The sequence below is a fragment of the Nicotiana tomentosiformis genome, chromosome 11 (assembly GCF_000390325.3).
Source record: "Nicotiana tomentosiformis chromosome 11, ASM39032v3, whole genome shotgun sequence".
NCBI classification, from domain to species: domain Eukaryota; kingdom Viridiplantae; phylum Streptophyta; class Magnoliopsida; order Solanales; family Solanaceae; genus Nicotiana; species Nicotiana tomentosiformis.
Window position 1 is genome coordinate 74813317 of NC_090822.1, and position 14083 is coordinate 74827399.

General features: G+C 33.8%; 1 long non-coding RNA gene across 1 annotated transcript; it reads right to left on the reverse strand.

Moving 5' to 3' along the window:
• Window positions 1-378: 378 nt before the first annotated feature.
• Window positions 379-5577, reverse strand: LOC138900786 (uncharacterized). Its single transcript, XR_011412056.1, has 2 exons — window positions 5480-5577; window positions 379-784 (listed from the first exon to the last, which is right to left on the reverse strand). It is a non-coding gene; the product is annotated as an uncharacterized lncRNA (long non-coding RNA).
• Between the last annotated feature and the right edge of the window lie 8506 nt (window positions 5578-14083).

Sequence of the window (14083 nt, forward strand, 5' to 3'; positions counted from 1 at the left end):
AATGCCGGAATATTTAAATTTGATACATCTATAACGACATTAAACAAAAATTAAATGTTATATAACTATTTATATAGTATACAACTTATTTATAACTTATGTATAATTTTCATACATCATTTTTACCCAGTTAAAATAACTACAACATCATATAACTTAAATATAATTTTTGTACAATTTTTATACAAATATATCTTTTGTATGTATTTTATATATAATTTATATATATTTTATATGTAATGTATTATTCTTCTTGAAATTCCAATCAAAACTCCTCTCTTAATACAATTTGGCAGAATACATAAGCAGCCCTTTAAACTTGTCCATAATTTTCACTTTGGACAATTCAACCGAGTCTTGTACCTATTGAACATGTAAACTCAAACCAAAATTGTTCCTATTAGGCACAACTTGTTGACATGACACAATGTGAGTTACACTGCCATGAAGCGCGTGAAAGACATCATTTTTTGAATTTCTCTTTCTTCTTCCTCCGCCTCATCTCCACCACCTATGCACTGTTACTCTTCATTTATCCCCTCCCCAATGTCACCTTCATAGATTGAAGTGACTGAAAACACAATTATTAGAGAGAGGAAATAACTCTTTGGAGTATTGGAAATGGGAGACTTGAACAACATCTCACACGAATCTAAGAAAAGAGCATGCATAAATTAAACAAAAGAGGAAATGGCTCGCCGGAAAAGGGTATTCCGGCCGAAGATCCTTTCTCGATCAAATTTTCTTGTGATTCTCGCTTCTCGAGTGGTGGTTCATTCCCTATCTTTAAATGCAAAGAAAGAGATAAGATAAAGATCTCTACATGTGAAAATAAAATTGACAAATTAGTTAGTATATTAAAAATAGTATAATTGAAACATTAGGTAAAATCACAATAACTGACTGAGATTCTTCTGTTGTTGGAAACATTGTATTATGCTAAAAAGATGAAAAATTATGACAATTACATGAAGAGGCTATGCATTGTTTCATATTCATACCACTCAATATATGGTATATATTTTAGATTAATAAGGTCCACTGTTTGAGGCACAAATTTGCTAGCATTAACAAAAAGAAAAGAAAGCTTCAGTAATTCTAAGTCTATGGGAAAAAAATGGGATTTGGGGCGCCTGGGGGCGAGGGTTTCTATGTTGAAAAAATACTTCAAGAATTTATAATTCTTATGGAACTTTTCCAGAAAACTGTTTCGAAGGTGAAGAATCTCCGATTATCGGTGGTCAAAAATCTGTACAGGGACTTGGTCAAAGGAAAACAAAAAAGGATAACGAAAAAGTTTTATATTTTGTTTTTGCTGCTTGTTATAGTTGCCGCGTGTCTTTAATTTATTTGTTAGTGTCACTTCAGTAGCGTTTGAAGGCACACACTTTGTTATTTTGTTGGGATGTGTTTGAAGGGTTCAATAGACACATTGTGTATGAAGTTAAAGTGGCCAATAGGTACAATATTCAGTTGAGGTGTCCAAGTGATAATTATTGTTAGTTAAAGGGGTTGTCTATGTATTGGACCATACAATTTTGATATACAATTTTGATATATATCAACAATTCTATGTAAAAAAAAAAGTATATATAACTTAAATATAAACTTCATACAATGATTAATATAATATACAACTATTTTTTAATTTTCATATAATATTCAAATAAAAATATATATAACTATAACATAACACAATTTAAATATAATTTACAAATAATTTTAATACAACTTCTTCATCTCCGAGTTTCAATCTGAAAATTCATCCAAAATTAACTCTAATCTTCACCAACCACCCTTAAAATTGATATATAAACTACAAAGATTATTCCCGATCGTTTGCAACAATACCTAATCAAAATAAATAATAATTTTAAAAAATCAAATTCAAGATCAAAGTTTTGAAGCTTTTGATGGCTTTCAATGGCTGGCGGGGCAACATACCAGGGGCGGCCCAACCTCATCGGAGGCCTAAAGCAAAATCTTAATAAGAGGCCTTAATAAGAAACCTTAATATATATATATATATATATAATGAACATCGTTTTTAAAAAATTAGACAAGTGAGGATGTATAATTAAAAAAAATGAGAACTTAGTTTTATAAAATACAGAAAATTAAATGAATTTAACGTTGATTGCGTCACAACTGAAATGGGAGAATCCAGAAAACATAAGTGACTCCTTTTTTTTAGTAAGTCCCTTTCTATATTTGTTAACAATTCAACTTTAGATTTTTCTTTTTACCATTATTGAGATGATTTCTAGCCCAAAAACTTCTATAATTTATTTAAGATTACAAGTTTCAAAAACTTTCCTTTATTTCATAAAATCCATGTCCAGTCAAACACTTTCATATAAATTGGGACGAAGAGAGTATAATTTATGTAAGAAAAATAAATAATAAGTTAGATTATTAGATATAGTTACGTGACCAACTAATGAATAGAGAAATATAATTAAGTTAAAAAGTAAAATAAGATTGACAGAAAATTATTTTAGTTATATTAATTAGAGGAAGAAATCGAATTATTAAAAATTAATATGACAATAAAGAAATAAATTTATCAATAATAAAAGATAATTATATAAATAATATACTACTATATATAAAGAATACTAGTAATTTTGGGACCTTTAAATTTTTGGGGCCTTTCACTTGCTTTACGGTTGGGCCGCCCCTGCAACAAACAATGACTGGTTCGATGGTGATAAAGCAAATCTATTATTGAATTCTACGGGAAAAAAAGAAAAGAAAAAGGAGATGAGAAAAGAGAAGAGAATCATAGAGATACAAAGAAGAAGAAGAAGAAGTCACGCAAGAATACTCATTTAAAACTTATTTGTATATAAATGATAAATTGTATATCAATTTGTAATTAAGTTAAAACCTAAATAGTAAGGGTAAATAAATTTTTAATATAGTACATATAGATAAAAATCTCAAAAATAAATATCAATCCCATAAAGGGACAACCGACGCAAATTCATCAAGAATACTACAATAAGGAACGTATCTTTGGAAAGAAAAGGGATGGCTTATTGGATTTTATTTACTTGGGCTTACAAAAACTATTCAAGTTGATTGGAGAATCAATTCCAAGGTATGTAAAGCACAATTGTTTTGACCCAATTTCTGAATTTCTGTTGGGCTTCTAGCGGAACACCATAATAGTAAAGCTTTTCCTAGGAGGATTAGCAGATCTGTGTTCTATGATTTACGGAATTTTAGCGTGGTGTGACAACTTACTCACATAATTAATAAAATAAAAAACTCTAGCGATAATTATTGGCATCAAATAGTCAATAAATATGTGTCACAATAATAATGTGTGTATCAAAATATATATCAGAACCTTATGTTCCTTCTTTGTATATATCTTATTAAAATATTATTTTCCTTCTTTGTATACCTAAAATATGAAATTGTAGATATAATTATTTAATATTTATTGTTATCTCTATATTAATATATATATCACAACAAAAATTATTATATTATTTATATATGACAGTGTATAACACATCAAATGATGTGTGTATTAAAATGTATATCACATGTTTATTTTTCTCCTTTGTTTTAATCAGTACATAATATTCAATTAGCAATCTTATTTAGTCTTACAAAAAAACTAATAAATATGTCAAGTAAAGATAAAATGATGACTAAAGAGGCATATTTTTTCTATTTATCTATTTGAGAAAAGCAGAAGATTTATATTCCGCTAATTCTATCACTTTTGAAATAGGCAAAATACATCGACAATCCCTTAATGTTGTCCACACTTTTTACTTAGACACTCTATCTTAAGTCCGTTCCATTTGAACACTATAATCATATCTCAAATGTCTCATTTAGACACAACTTGGTGATGTGGCATAGTACGTGTATTACATTATTTTTCAGAGCGTGAGAGATCAATTTTTCGTTTTTAATTTTTTCTCTTTCTTTTTGCTCCCGTTCTTTCACACAATACTCCAAGTCCACCACCTTCCTCTCTCTCCCTCCACCAATCCACCACCATCCACAGTTCTATACACAATCGACCACGAAGCACGCTCTCTCTTTGTGTTTTCTCTTTGCTTTCTCCTTCTTACTCTCACTGCTATTTCCTACAGGAATTTAAATGGGACATAGCATCGATTCAGCAATTTTCAACAGACGTTCTCTATGAATTTTGCTTCTGCCTCTTCTCATTCAAATCCCCAAATTCTTTTGGCTTTTACTAAACAATCCACATTCAATAGATTTACCAAACTTTCACCAAACAAAACGAAAATAAACTTGAATCTATAAAACCCCAAATATTTTTCTTCTTCGTTTCTCTCCTCTTTTCTCAACTCAAATTCTTTGTTCTCCAATTAGCCTCCTAGAAAAATTATTAAAGAATTCAAATAACAGTCAATTATTAATTAAAAGATTGTATATCTTTAGAGCAAATTGTTGGTATATAGAATCCTATTATTTTCCTCGTTAAAAAGTGTCAATAAGTACCAATCTTATGAAATAAAACTTTAGGAATAAAAAACACCTTCCCAGTAAAAATAAAATAGAAGATTTACCAATATAATGTTCTCTTAATATAAAGTAGAATTTTCTTTTTAAAGTAGAAATAATTGATTAAAGCACAATAAAATATTTAAATAAAAAAACAAAAATACTGGTATGTGCTAGAATAATTTAATATGCACGTTTAAACAATATAAAGATTCTTGGCCTTAAAAACTAATGTTGTGCTAGACTTCTTAAGTTCTAGTTAGAAGAAAAAAAATTATACCATGAATATCTTCTTTCCCTAAACAGCTAACGCTCTCCTGCATTTAGCGGATAAATCCTTTAAAGAACAAAACAAACTTCTAAGAGGATGTTGAAGAACATAACAAAAGATAGCTAAATAGAAACAATTGAAACGGCCAAGATATAATTTAATAGGTTCTTCAAATACACAGAAAACACTAAACAAATAATATGAAAATAAAACAACAACGATTCTTGGCCTTAAAAATCTAATGTTGTGCTAGACTTCTTAAGTTAAAGTTAATTATATCATGAACATATTCTTTCCCTAAACAACTAACGCCCCTGCACTTAACGGATAAATTCTTTGAAGAACCAAATAAACTTTTATGACAGCGAGGAAGATAACAAAAGAAAACTAAATAGAGACAATTGAAACGGACAAGATATAATTTTATAGGTTCCAAATACAAAAAATTCTTAAAAAGAAGACAAATAATATGAAATAAAACAACAATATTTCCCTTAACTTACTCAAATGAAACTCCTAATTGCATTTACCTGTCTACACTACGATTTATTTTTCTATGACTTGTCAGCTAGTTATGTTCCAGATCCCAAAGTGGTTAATTTGATGTTGAAGCACATCAAACAATCAAATGCATTCAACAAAATCGAGACCGACAAAAAGAAAAAATTAAAATGTCATTGCAAAACTAATTATGGGAATGAATGAACTCACATGAACGAAGATTTATAGCCATGAGTTGATCAAAACAATCCTTGGCCTTTTCTTTCCTTTCTTCCTCAACGTAACCTCTGTCCCTTTGCTCCCCTTGTATTTTCTTATGCTGAAAATAGAACTATTAATTGCCACATTAATATTTCATTATCTCACGTTATAAATTCCAATAGAGAAAGATAGTAACGTTCTCAAAGAAGGCTTTATACAGTGAATATACTTTTAATGTTGAAGTAACCATAAATTTTCTGATCATGTCACAAGTCAAGACTTTAAAATTCAATAGCTAACATCTAAAATTACATATTTGTAGTTTAACGCAGAAGAATTATTTGATTTTTGAAAGGGTAAAATAGTCTTTCAGCTTTTAGTGGGTATTTTTATAATTCAATCTTGAGTTAGAAGATTCACACTTATAATATATTATGATTATATATATTTACATAGTAATTAACCTTTTTACTTATTCTCTCACATGTTTCTCCTCCAACTATTCAATTTTCGGCAACAATTTTATTATCTAATGCAGAAACGCGTATATCTAAACAAATTAGATGGTTGCGTATATCATAAAACGAAAAACATACTTGTTCTTCGTAGTGAAAGAGGAAGACAGATGAACCATGGCTAGAATTACTGATCGATGGTTGTTGTCACGATGTATTGGATCAATCTCCTATTTCACAGTCTAAACCCTAATTGTTTTAGGAGAAGGCGTAGGAAAAATATTGCGTACTGTACATTTTAGAAGTACACCATATGTATACTTAGAGTTGCATAATAAGTAAAACTACTAGGTTTTACCCTAGTGGACCCTATGAACACTTGATATGGGTGGACTCTATTTCCTACAACATATCTGATCCCCTATTACAACCCACTTTATTGTCTTTTGCCCTCTCTCTCAGGGGCGAATCTATATGGGAGCGGTAGGTTCACGTGAATCCATGCTCCCCTTCTTAGATTATGTATATTACTTGTATTTTTCTGATTTTATTCTTAAATAAGCATATATGAACCCATGCTCAAGTGGGCAATCGGGCTTAGTGGTCACTAAGTGCACCTTCGACTCTAAGGTTAAGGGTTCAATTCCTACTTGCTCCATTGAACTTTTTAATTAAGCATGATTTTGTTTCTTTATTGTTTCTTTTTCTAAGTTATTCTTTAAAGAGAAAGCTTTTACTAATATTTCATGAAATGTGATATTGTAATTCCATCTTTTTCTCTTGAAGATTATCATTGATAATAGTAGGTTGTAAGTATTCATTGAAAAGGAGAATTTCAAAATTAAAAGGTTAATCTCATAAAAAGATTTACATTTTGTCAAAAAATAAAGTACTAGAAAAAGATAATAAAATTAACCTTAAACTACTACTATAATAAAAAAATTAATAATGCAAATCACATATCTATAGGAAAATAGAAGTACATAAAAAGATCTACGTAATCGGATGGACGAAGAATTATTTAATGATTTTTAGCTTGCTATATACAACGTATGATATTTAAAACTGTAAGTAATGATTCTATTATTTAAAGTATGAAAACTTGTCGAGGACATAAACAATACTAATATTTTTAATTGCGAACTCTAGTTTTCTGAAGATGGAGGAGCATTTGGTCACTTTTCAAAGTACGGTAGTTAAAACTCGGATAAATTATCTTCTCCTCAAGAGGGGTGATAAAGGGTTGTGCAAGGATTGCAAAGTTATCCCGAGTGAGATCCTCACGATACAGCTTAGGATCCTGGTGATGGATGTCGGTATCATGTTAAAGAGGAAGAAGAGGGTTGTACAGGGTCGACCGAGGATCAAGTGAGGAACCTTGACTAAGGATAAAGCTCGGGAGTTAGAGGGGAGGTTGATAGTTATGTGGTCCTGGAGGAGTATCGGGGATACATGCGATATGTGGACAATGACTGTGAGTTATATAAGAAAGGATGCGAGAGAGGTGTTAGGGGTTACGAAGGGTTACTTTGGCAGACATAAAGGCGACTAGTGGTGGAATGAAGAGGTTCAAGAAAAAGTGGAAGCAAAGAAGGCGTGGTACATGCAGTTAGTGGAGAGCACAAATGAGGAGGAGAGAAAAGTGAACAGAAAAAGGTATAAGGAAGCTAGGAAGGAGGCGAAGTTAGCTGTCACGAAGGCTAAGACTGTAGCTTTTGGTCATCTTTAAGAAGAACTGGGGGACAAAGGCGGGGACAAGAAGTTATTCCCGCTGGCTAAGGCGGGAGGGAGGAATGCTCGTGATCTGGACCAAGCAAGGTGTATCAAAGACGAAGAAGGCAGAATATTAATGGAAGAGGCTCAGATTAAGAGGAGATGGTGAACTTACTTTCATAAACTTCTTAATGAAGAGGGGAACAAAGACATTATGCTAGATAAATTGGGGCACTCCGGGAGTCGTCGAGATTTTAGGTACTGTAGGCACATTAAGGTTGAGGAGGTCATGGGGAAAAACGTAAGATGTGTAGGGGCAGAGCGACCAGGCCAGATAAAATTCCGATTAAATTTTGGAGGTATGTGGGTAGAGCAGGCTTGGAGTGGTTAACTGGACTGTTTAATGTTATATTTAGGATGAAGAGGATACCAGATGAATGGAGGCAGAGTACGATAACCCTATTGTACAAGAACAAAGGTGATATCTAGAATTTTAACAACTATAGGTGTATCAACTTACTAAGTCATGCCATGAATGTTTGGGAGAGGGTGACGAAAGTGAAGGAGAGGAGGGCGGTGTCTACATCCAACATCCAATTCGGATTCATGCTTGGTCATTCGACAACTGAAGCATTCCACCTTATTAGGAGGTTGGTGGAACAGTACAAGGATAGAAAGAACGATTTGCACATGGTTTGTATTGACCTAGATATAGAGTATGACAAGGTCCCTCGGTAGGTTCTATGGAGATCTATCACGACCCCAATCTCCCACCGTAGGATTTCGTGATGGCACCTAGCCTCTAAGACTAGGTAAGCTTAACATACATGAAGAAATAGCGGAAATAACAATAGAACTTCAAATTAAACCATCAAGCTACCATAATAGAACTAAACAATACCGGTGACAATAACTCCCAAAACTTGGTAAGACTGAGTCATAAGCTTTACACGAATATACTGAAATATACCTAATACATCATTGTCTAAATAAAGAGTATGCAATAAAAATATAAGGGCAGAGGGTGACTTCGAGGCCTGCGAACGCCGGGCAGGTATACCTTGAAGTGTCTGAGATGAATAGCCAAATTACTATGTGTATCCTGATATGAGGTACCTGGATCTGCATAAAAAGATGCGCAGAAGCATAGTATGAGTATACCGCAACGGTACCCAATCAGTATCACGCCTAACCTCGATAGAGTAGTGACAATGCCAGGTCAAGACACCTACAAGGATAAGAAAAATAAGTTAAACAAGTATAATATAGTCTAAGAATGGAAACGAGGAAAATGAGGTAATAAAGGAATACAACAAGATAGACTACAACTGAATTTAAAGCAATAAATGCTATAAGGAAGAAACACACAATAAGAACATCAAGAAAACAATGCAAAAAAAATACAAGTGAGGCAAATGAGAGATAACAACACAAATCACAACCGAGGTACTGCCTCGTAATCTCATTTCACAATCACAATCACTATCTTTCCTTATAAAGCCGCGTGAGCCTTACAATTAGATAGTTTGAAAATAATTTTTCCGAAATAGCTACATGCACTTTAGCCCACCTTATGTCGCCGTGTGACTTCGAATAATTCCCTTACTAGCAACACCCACATAAATCCCACCTTATGCCGCTGCATGCACTCTAACCCCTATCCTTATACCACCGTATGTGAATTATATCACAACATAATCACAACTCGGACCACAAGTTCCCGTATGCCACAACTTGCTAAAAGAATCAACAATACCAAGGTTTCCACAACAAAGATCCCATGGCTCAACCACAATGTGTACAAGAGTCTCAACAATAGCAAACTAGAAGTGAATAGCTCAACAAAAATGGTATTTCAATAATTAATAAATTTTCCTCAATGTGATCACAACTTTTTCAACTTCAACACCAATAACTCAACAAGAAGCTATTCCACGATAACAACAACTTTGAGTAAACAATTGAACAATTAAAGAAGTAAGAGACAATAAGGAAGACAATAACTTCAACTAAAGCATATAAGAGCAAACAACAAGTAAAAGGTCGAACAAGTGTTAACAATATAAAATAAGGCATGTGAGGGTAGATTAATACATGTAAGGGTAGAGTAACAATGAAAAATATAACGTGCTATGACAATTCAATTAAAGGCATAAAAAGAGTCCAAATAGCCTAAACATGTCAAATACCACATATAGCCCGTGTACCCACTCGTCACCTTTCGTACACGGCTTTCACATATCACAAATAGCACAATCAACTCAAATCCCAAGGGGTAGTTCCCCCATATAAAGTTAGGCAAGTTACTTACCTCAAACAAGCTAACTCAATCCACTAGTAAGCCTTTTCAGCAAATATCCAACTCCGAATAGCTCGAATCTTGCCAAAATAATTTTATACCATAAATACAAACCATAGGAAACTATTCCGGATAATAAAGTTGCAATCTTTAAAGAAAATCAAAAAGTCAACTCAAAAACGCAACCCCGAGCTTGCCTCTCGGAACCCGACCAAACTTACAAAATTCGAACACCCAATCAGTAACGAGTTCGACCTCAAATCGACTTTCAAATCCTCAAATTATAGCTTAGGACATTTTCACAAAATTCCCTAATTTTTTCAACTCAAAACACTAATTAAATGATAAAAATATTGATGTATTCATGTATAATAATTAAATCCGAGTCAAGAACACTTACCCCGATTGACTCCTTGAAACTCTGTTTCAATATCGCCCAAAACTGAACTCTCTAACTCAAAAGATGAAAAATAACTCTAACTCACGATTTGGAAATTTTAATATCTGCTTCCTAGTGATTACTCTACGCGATCGTGGAAAATCCCTCACGATCACGGAGAACAAACTCCATCAGCTCACAAAAGACGCGATCGTGTGACTATAAACGCGAATGCGATGGCAGAACATCCCAAGTCTTCGCGATGAACAACGCGTTGCTCAGCACAGTTTCCCCTTGCTTCTACGCAATTGCGATACATTACCCGCGTTCGCAGCGCAAAACATTCCAACCATCCGCGAACACATCCTTATTTATGCGATCACGAAGAGAAATTACCAATCTGCCAACAAGGACTCTACGTGATCACGGCTGAACCTTCGCGAACGCAGTGAAGGAAACCAGAAGCACAGAAAACCAGCAATCTCAATATATGAACAAATGGCCCGAACTCAATCCGAAACACACTCGGGGCCCCTGGAACCCCGTCTGAACACAACAACATGTCATAAAACACGATACAAACTCGCTCGAAGATTCAAATCACATCAAACAATACCAAAACCACGAACCACACATCAATTCAGGCCTAATGAACTAATGAACTTCCAACTTCTAAAACTAATGTCGAAACATACCAAACCAACTCTGAATGACCTCAAATTTTGCATACAAATTATAAATGACACAACGGACCTATTCCAACTTCTAGAACCTAAATCCGGACCCGATATCAATAATGTGAACTCTTGGTCAAACTTCTCAATCTTCCAAACCTTTAACTTTCCAACTTTTGTCAATTCAAGCAAAAACGACCTACAGACCTCCAAATCAATATCCGAGCCTAATTCCAAAATCACCATAAGAAGCTATCGGAACCATCAAAAAATCACTCCGGATTCGTCTATACAATAGTCAAACTCCGATAAGCTCTTTCAACTTAAGCTTCCAACTTTGCGACTAAGTGTCTCAATTCACTCTGACCTTCACCAGAAACCAAACCAATCACCCCGGCAAGTCACATAACAACAATATACCATAGAGAAGGCAATAAATAGGGGAACGAGGCTAAAATAATCAAAATAACTGGCCGGGTCGTTACATCATCCCCCTCTTAAAACAAATGTTTGTCCTCGTATGAGTATAGAGACATACTTGAAATGGTGAAATATTGTGGATAACGGTTACGTATATCATGCTCGGTCTCCCATGTCTCCTCCTCGTCTGGTTGACCCCTCCACTGAACCTTCAGTGAAGTAATGTTCTTTGACCTCAACTTTCGGACCTGTCTGTCCAGGATGGCCACCGGCTGCTCAACATAAGTCAAATCCTTGTCCAATTGGACTGAACTAAAATCTAAAATATGGTACGGGTCACTGTGATACTTCCGAAGCATGGAAACATGGAACACTGAGTGAACTGCAGATAAGCTAGGTGGCAATGCAAGCTTGTAGGCCACCTCCCCCAATCTCTCAAGAATCTCAAAAGGACTAATATACCTATGGCTCAACTTGCTTTCTTCCCGAACGGCATCACACCCTTCATGGGTGAAACCCGCAGCAAAACCCTCTCTCCAACCATAAATGCTACATTACGAACCGTCTGATCGGCATAACTCTTATACCTAGACTGTGTTGTACAAAGCCAATTCCGGATCAACTTGACCTTCTCCAAAGCATCTCTAACCAAATCCGGGCCCATCAATCTAGCCTCACCCGGCTCAAACCAAATGTCACTACTCGAAATTCCCACCTTCGAGACTGTGATGGCGCCTAACAATTCACTTGCTAGGCAAGCCAACATTAGAATAATTTTAACCATTATTTTTAAATATTTTATTTGATTAATAACAAAGAAGCTAATAACTGGAATAAAATCTGAAATAAAGTGAGTAAACCATAATAATAGCGACATCTAAATACCATCCCAGAACTGGTGTCATAAGTGCACGAGCTACTAGAATAATATAAATAAAGGTTTGAATGCAAATGAAGCTGTCTGAAAGAAATACACAACTATGATAAAGTGGAAGGGGACTTCAGAACTACGAACTCCATACAGTTATACCTCAAGTCTCCTGCGAATAGCTGAATCCGAGAAAATCTATTGTATGCCACTGGGACCAACTCTGGTATCTGTATGAGAAGTGCAGAGTGTAGTATGAGTACAACCGACCCTATGTACCCAGTAAGTGCCGAACCTAACCTCGACAAAGTAGTAACGAGGCTAAGGCAAGTCACTTACATTAACATGTATGCAATAATAATAATAACAACAATAATACAAATTAAACAGGTAACTCATTACAACAGTTGAAGCCAACTCGGCAGTCATAATTAATTATTATTTCAATCAATTTCCGTTGCGGCGTGCAACTCGATCCCACAATATATTCATATTCAATTCGTTGCGGCGTGCAACACGATCCCACAATATATTTATTTTTTATTTAATTCGGTTGCGGCATGTAACCCGAACCTCAATATATCTTTTCAATCAATTCTGTTGCGGCGCACAACCCGCTCCTATAATATATTCATTTCAATTAGTTATGTTGCGGCGTGAAGCCCGCTCCTCAAATATATTCACTTTCATTTATGTTGTGGCATGCAACCTGCTCCTCAAATAATATAATTTACCAATTTATATAAAAGAAATTACTCCAATAAATGTAGCAATTAATATGAAATTATAAGACAACAAGTATACAATAACTATGATTTATTTAGAAATAAGTGATGACAAGTAGCAATTAATTATGGAAATTAAGGAGGAAATAGGCAAATTTAATAATTAGTATGCTAAATGTCAAGTAGCAATTAAGTCACATAAATTAAATAAGCATGTAGCAATTATATCATGGATTCAAGGCATAATATTGAGCAAGGAATATGAGAAAAATAATTAATATAATAATTAATTCATGATTTTCAAATAATTAGGCAACCGATTAATTTGACGACGTATAGACACTCGTCATCTCGCCTATATGTAGTTCACATAAATTTCACTTAACAAATAATTCAAGGGTTCTATTCCCTCAAGTCAAGGTTAACCACGATACTTACCTCGCTTCGCAACCGAATTCAAGATTTCAATAAACCTTTGCCTCACGAATTCGTGTCCAAAAACCTCAAATCTAGTCATAAATAATTCAATACTCAATACAAATCGTAGGAATTAATTCCATATGAATTTACTAATTTTTCGGATTATAATCTGAAATTCATTTCAAAAATCGACAGTGGGACCCACGTCTCGGATCCCGGAAAAACTCACGAAATTCGAATACCCATTCTGATACGAGTTTAACCATATAAAAATTATCAAATTTCGACATCGGATTGGCTTTTAAATCTTAAGTTTTTGTTTTTGGAAGATTTTATAAAAATCTGATTTTTTTTCCATAAATTCACAGATTCATGATGTAAATGAGTATAGAATTATGAAATATAACTAATTTCGGATAAAGAATACTTACCCAACTAAAACTCGTGAAAAATGCCTCTGAAATCGCCCAAAACCGAGGTCTAAAACTCTAAAAATGAACAAAAATGTCGGACTTTCGACATATATATTCTGTCCAAATTTTTCAATCGATCATAACTTTTAGTACAAATATCAAAATGATCAATATTTTATCTTTATGGAAACTAGAATCAAAGGAATACAACGTTTATGTTTTGATAATATTCAGATTCCTTATAGAT